Genomic DNA, 7266 nt, shown 5'->3' on the forward strand with positions numbered 1-7266 from the left:
AATAAATTGGTTAATCTGAGCCAACTGTATGGTCTTAAACACCCAAAAGGAAAATGTAACCAAAGGTTAAAGTGATCAGTATAATTCTTAAGAGTCCATGTGTATAGCTAAAGGCTACAACAATTTAGCTACCCAAATAAGATTGTTTGGGATGTTCTGTTTACAGCTATACAACAAGAAACAGTGCCAGACAGGAGATACCTTCCTTTAAGTTATTGGCTAGGAGGATGTCCCAAGAGACTCCCAGATAGTAACCCAGCATAGAACTGGGAAAATGAACAGTGGACCCCAATCCTATCTAAAGGAATGTTGACAACTGATTGCTGCTAGATGAGGAAGAGCTGATTTTCCTAAAACAAGGAACACTAGATAGGCTGACTAGACTCAGCAGAAAGACTTGTTTTGGGTAAATGGCTGGGGCCATTGATAACACAGTGGACAGTAACAGGGATGACAGAGTATATGGGCTCCAGTGTGGGGAGGGGGGGGCTATGGGAGGGTGCCATTTGGGATGCAGTATAAAGATGAATAAGATTGTTTGGGATGTTCTGTATGAAATACACACAAAAAATCTATAAATTAAAAAAATAAACACACACACACACACAAAATACACAAGAGCCATAGTCTTACAGATTGACAGTGAGGTATATGGAAAAGAAACCAGAAGATTTGAGAGCACAATTAACAAGCTTGATTCATTAAGCAGACTTAAGATATTTATCCCAAGCAACACACATTCTTTTGTATTTTAAATTTTTCTTTATTATTATTACTGTGTATGATGTGGGTTTGCATGTAGATGCACACGTGACACACGTGTGTGAAGGTCAGAGGATGACTTTCAGGCGTCACTTCTCTCTTTCCGCTGTGGACTCTGGATAGAATTTGAGTAGTCAGTTTTTCTTGAGGAGCACTTTAAAAAATTTATTTATTTATTTATTTATTATTTATTTATGTGTATGTGTGTATTGCCTGCATGTAGGTAAGTGCACCAATGTCGTGCAATGCCCGCAGAAAACAGAAGAGGCTGTCAAAGCCCCTGGAACTGGAGTTACAGACAGCTCTCAGCTGCCATGTGGGTGTTGGGATTCGAACCCGGGTATTCTGCAAGAACACTCAGTGTTCTTAACTGCTAAGCCATCTCTCCAGCCCAGAGGAGCACTTAAAAATTTTATTTATTATTTTATGTGTACGAGTGCATTGCCCACATGTACGTTAGTGCACCTGTGTCATGCAACACGGAGGTCAGAAGAGAGCTTCAGATTCCCCTGGAACTGGAGTTAAGGATGGTTCGTAGCCGCCATGTGGGTGCTGGGAATTGAACCTGGGTCCTCTGCAAGAGCAATCAGTGCTCTTAACCATTAAGCCATCTGTCCAGCTCCTTGAGGAGCACTTTTACCTGCTGAGCTATCTCACAGGCCCACCTCACATTCGTCTTAAACATGCATGTGTTCCCTATGGAGAATGATCTACAATTGCTTTGCTTTGAGTTGATTAAGTATATAGCAAGCAGCAAATAAATAGCAGAACACCAGATCAGACACTTCCAGCACCCAGCAGCCACGTGTGGAGAAGCCCCTGAAAACCATCAGCTGGCACCCCTGACTGATAAAGTGGGCCTTGCCCAGGCGGAACCTCCAACTAGCTGTGCTCACTATAGGAATTTTATAAACAGTCACCTCTGTTGGAAATGGTTTACCTCTAGTTACTCTCAAGGGCACAGTGTTTTCTTCCTGTTACAGAGCCAGGGGCCAGCCTGACCCAGGACAGGAAGTTCTGAAGGACGCCTGACATAAACATGCTCGAATCTGAGGCAAGGGGCCTAGCTCTTGTTCTCTGCAACAGCTTTCAACAAGTGCAACAGTACATGACAACTTAACAACATAATTTATATGCCAGAATAGAATATTTACAAAAATTAACGTTCAACTACAAAGAAAATCTCAATGTATTATCCAAAATGGGACTCATACAGGTTTTCTTCTCTAGTTATACTGGGGGAAGCTATAAATAAACAATAATTTCATCATCTTCTTGCTCCATTTTCTCCTTCCAAAATATTACTCTAACCACTTACCTGCTGTTTTATAACCTTTTCAAAAATAACTCTAGGAAGCTGGGTGTGGCAGCACGTGCTACAGTCTCTGCACATGGGAGGCTGGGGCAGGAAGATCACTTCACCTCAGAAGTTTGAGCTCAGCCTGGACAATACAGTAAGACCTCATCTCAAAACAAACACAAAACCTCTCTGTATAGAAAATGATAAAAATGTAAAATTATAAACTTAGTTATAAAAGACAACGAAATCAGTATATAGAAAAACTATTGTAAACAACCAAAACTGAGATTAAACAGTAATTCATAGTCCAAAAATAGTTATTAAGAACGAAAAGGGTTTAGGGCTGGAGAGATGGCTTAGCAGTTAAGAGCACTGACTGCTCTTGCAGAGGACCCAGGTTTGATTCCCAGTACCTACATGGTGGCTAAGAACCATCCTTAACTCTAATTCTGGAGGAATCCAATGCTCTCTTCTGACCTCTGTGGCATTGCACAACATGATGCACGCACATACATGCAGGCAATATACTCATACACAGAAAATAAAAATAATAAAACAAAAAATAAAAATGAAGAGGGGCTAGAGGTAGCTCAGTGGTTAAGAACACTGACTGCTTTTACAGAGGACCCAGATTTGGTGCCCAGGACCCACATGGTGGCTAACAATGGTCAACTCCAGTTCAAAAGGATCTGACACCCTCTTCTGGCCTCTGTAGGTATTGGACAGATGTGGTATACTTACATACATGCAGGCAAAACAATTATACACAAATACAAATAAATGAGAATTTAATAAAAGGAGATTTAAAAAAAACCAAATTAGGCATTCAGTGAACACACCAAAGGACAGTTAATCATATAAACTAAAGCAAAGGAAGAACTGGCATGAGGTGGGTTTCAGGGGTCTCTCTTCCCAAACTCAGTGGCACCTTGGAAACTGAGCAAACAGAAGTTGCAGGAAGGCCACTCCCCTCTTCCCTTTCCCTGCCCTGAAGGAGATCAGAAATCCAGCAAGGTCACCTCTGACTTTCCCCATTACCTCTCCTCCTGAAAGCCTTCCTGTAAAGAGATTCCTGCCCCATGCACAGAGGGAGGGAATGTCTCTCAAAGCCAAGAAGAATCTGAAGGAATCAGCCTTGCTAAGTGTCCAGGGTTCATTACCAGTAGATCCTCCCATGGTGATTCTGCAGGATCGGCACTCCATCAAACCCAAGCAGAAAGCACACAGGCTTCCCTGTTTCTTGGAGGTTTCATTCAAGTCACACCAAGCCGTGATTAAATAAATTTGTATGCTTTTCTCTTGTTAACCTCTCCTTTGTGATAAAGGTCTCAGCCAGGGACCTTGTGATGAGTGATGACAAGATGTTACTTTTTCTCCCTCCAGACAAAACTGAAAAGCAAAGGTATCAGGAACACGAAAACATTTTTTTTTTTTTAATGAAAAGGTCAATAAAATCTGGTAAGCGTGATGGAGAGAAGGAATGGAAAAACCAAAGTAAACTCCATCTAGATTAAGAAAGTAGATCAGTGCAGACATCAAGGGAGACTTCTCAATGAAAACACTACAAAGAACTTTACAAAGTTGGTCGAAAATCTTATATAAAATGGATTTTATGAAAATACAATATATGTACAAAATAACCAAGGATTATTTACCCCATTCCTCTCTTCTCCAAAAATGAGACACTTCATTCGTTTGTTCGGTTCAAGGAGTATTACCCATGATCGTGAAGTGGTCTAAGGAGTTAGGGTTAGGAAGACACCATCCCCTCCCCAATGTTAATCTATAACACAACATATCCCCCAAATCAAAATTGTCAGGGAATTTTAAAATCGAGTTTGAGAACTGAATTTAATGTGCATCTGAAAAAGCAAACATATGAGAACTTAAAAGTTCTTTTGAAAAATGAAAGGGGATTTGCCTGACTAAATAGACAGACTCCGCAGTAAGAACTTCTGGAATCTGAAAATCTTTCAGTTATTTGGCCTGAAGCAGCCAGAATCTTGAGGGCTGGAGAAACCCAACAAAGAGTTTCCTTTGCTTTATCTCGAAGTCATTTTCTATTTGGGCCTTTTGAGACAGATCTCTCTGTAGCCCAGGTTGGCCTCAGGCTCAAGGCAATCCTCCTGTCTCAGCCTCCAAGTGCTGACATGACAAGTATGAGTCACCTGGACTAGTCTGTACTAGTTTTCTGCTGCTATGGTAACAAGCCACCAAGGTTTGGCACTTTAATTTTACAGATCAGAATGCTGAATTGGGGTCTCCGGCAAGAATCAAGGTACAGGCCAAGTTTCGCTGTCTTCTGGAGGCTATAGTCTTGTCTTCGCTAATGGGCAGTGGTTGCCTGCAATCCTGGGTTCAGGGCCCATTACTTCAGGTGCAAAGCCTGAGTCTTTCTCACTCTGCATCACTCTTAACTTCGCCCTCACCCTGCCCTTTTCCACATTTGATGGTCCTCATGATTACACTGAGTTCACCTGGGTAATCCAGGGTAATTATGCTGGTTTAAAGTCAGCCAATGGTGGGTTGCATTCCATCTGTAATCTTAATTTCCCCTTGCCATCTGATGTATATACACTCACCCATTCTGTTTGGATTTTTGAGATACAATTTCATTATGTAGCTAAGTCTAGCCTGGAATTCACCATCCTCCTGGCTTAGCCTAGGATTAGAGGTATGCATTACCACACCTGGATGAGTATATGTTATAAGATTGAAAGTACATGTTAGATACCAGTTTCAAAAAGCTAAATAGACTTATTATAAAAAATGTGATAGCAAATCATATAGTCTACAAATGGAATATTTTAAAAATGGCTATCAAGAGATATATCCGAGTGGATTTAACATTAGACCAAGGGCATATTTCAAGCCACAGAGGTAAAGAGTAGACAGTTTACAAGAGGAAACTGTAGGGTTACTGGAAATAAAAGGATGATCTTTATTCTCCATATATATAAGATATTCCATGCAGGTCTAACATTAAAAACTTTAATAGCAGTAGGAAAGTATGTTTGTACTACTGGGGTGGTAAGTCGTCCTTATAACCCAGATCACAAAGCAAACCTTGATAATATTAACATAAAATGAAGATGTAGGCAACAGAGGGAAAAAAATGATTATGTATGACAAAAGACAGCCAGACCAGATCCAGCCTGGTGCCACAGGCCTGTAATCTCAGCTACTTGGGAAGGCTAAGGCCAGAGGAGCACTAGTTCAAGGCCTGCTTAAACTTCAGTGAGTTCAAGCCTGACTAACTTTGTGAGACCCTGTCTCTAAAGAAAATATAAAAGTGCTAGAGCTGTAACTCAGTGGTAGAGCACTGACCTACTATGTAGATGTTCAAACCCTAGCTCCAGGGGGAAAAAGAGCCATGAGTCAAGATCTTTGTGTAGCCTGAACAAGGCCACAATTCTATAAGACAAGCCAAGACATGCACAGGTCCATTCTCAGAAGAAATGTGATGGCAACAAATCTGTCAACTATAATCAAACCCACAGAGATATGCCGTGGTAGATGACCCCACCCCATAAATAAACAAACGTAATAAATTTTAAAAGCACGTGCATGATTTGGGGCAGCAATACAGGGGAGAAAGCAGGACTCTGTAAAACTATCTTCACCGAATGTGCTGTGTGTAGTATGCTCACATCTAATATACCCAGAAAATGTCGGCCAAAGGCTTCCTTCCAACGGAGCTGGCTCAATGTGCAGTGGCTCAACAAGTACTTTCCATGCAGGCATGAGGAGCAGAAATTAGGTCCCCAGAACTCAGATAAATGCTGGGCAGTATGGTGGCCTGCCTGTAATCCCAGCGCTTGACAGAGAGGGGATCGCCAGAGCACGCTGGTTGACTAGCTGAATCAGCAACTCAGGGTTCAGTTGAGAGACCATGACTCAATTTATAAAATGGAGAGTGATGAAAGAAGGCATTCAGTATCAACCCCTGGCTTTCACATGCAAACACGCAGACACACATGCATACCACATACACATACAAATGCAAAAAAAAACAGAATTGTTAGCAAAGGTGACTACTATGCAGGTAAACAGGACTGGGAGGAGGTCTAAGGAAGAATTTATCAAATAAAACACATTTATTGCTTTTGTTTTGTTTTGCTTTTTGGAGACAGGGTCTCCCTGTAGCCCAGCTGGCCTGGAACTTGCTTTGCAGACCAGACTGGCCTCAATCTCACAGATTTGCCTGCCTCTGCCTCCTGAGTGCTGGGACTAAAGCCCTGTACCACCATGTCTGGCTCACATTTATTCACTTAAAGCAGGCATGTATTATTTTGAAAACTCCTTTAAAAATATATGAGAAATCATCACTTAGAATAAATAACCCCCAAATGGATACAGCAATGATGATCAAAACAGTGACATTAATTTATCTTGTGACGTCCTTTTTCTTTTCAAGAAAAAATGCCTGGCAAAAGAATCTAGCTAGCCATCTTCAAAGAATGTTAGTATAGCTACAGGGTTTTCAAATTCTTTGAATGTGACCTAAGAATGTCAAAAATCATGCATCTTTCAAGGACAAACACTCTGCATTAAGTGCCTCCACTCCAAATCACAGTCTGTAAGTTTTGCCTCTCCAGGAAGGTAATGTCTGCAAATTCAAAACATAGCCCTTTAATATTGCTTAGATGACACAAACAAATTAAAATAAGGCCAACCTAAGCCAGTTGTGTTTATCAACCTGATCCCCTCTGAAAGCAAGAAGTGAAGTCAAATACCCTCTAATACTATTTATTAGTGAAGTAATATAATACATTTTGACAAGTTGAACAGTTTTAACAGGCAGCTGTTAAAGTCTCTACAGGGCCTGTTTAGAATGAAAACAGGAGTGAGAGACAGCTCTATAACTGGGTTTAAGAACAGCTCAGCCATCAACTATATCCTAACCAAGTACTTTTTTATCAAGTTAATTTACGGAGTGAATCCCTCAGGGTCTTCCATGTCTACCACTGCAGCTCATTAGAGTCCAATCTCCAACTTTTCTCACTGTAGCACTGAAAGCATGTGTGCTTAAAATATAATTAAATGGAAAACAAACAAGACCCCGAGTCCCTGACAGTTCTACCATTTTCAAACTGACAAAGGCATGAACTTATATAGGATTATTTAGAAAGCATGATACATTTCAGCCACTTATGGCAAGACATTTGCCCAACTGTTCATCCTGCATGCAATTAGGAATCTAA

The sequence above is a fragment of the Nannospalax galili genome, unplaced genomic scaffold, assembly GCF_000622305.1.
Source record: "Nannospalax galili isolate Female #2095 unplaced genomic scaffold, S.galili_v1.0 scaffold274, whole genome shotgun sequence".
Taxonomy (NCBI): Eukaryota; Metazoa; Chordata; class Mammalia; order Rodentia; family Spalacidae; genus Nannospalax; species Nannospalax galili.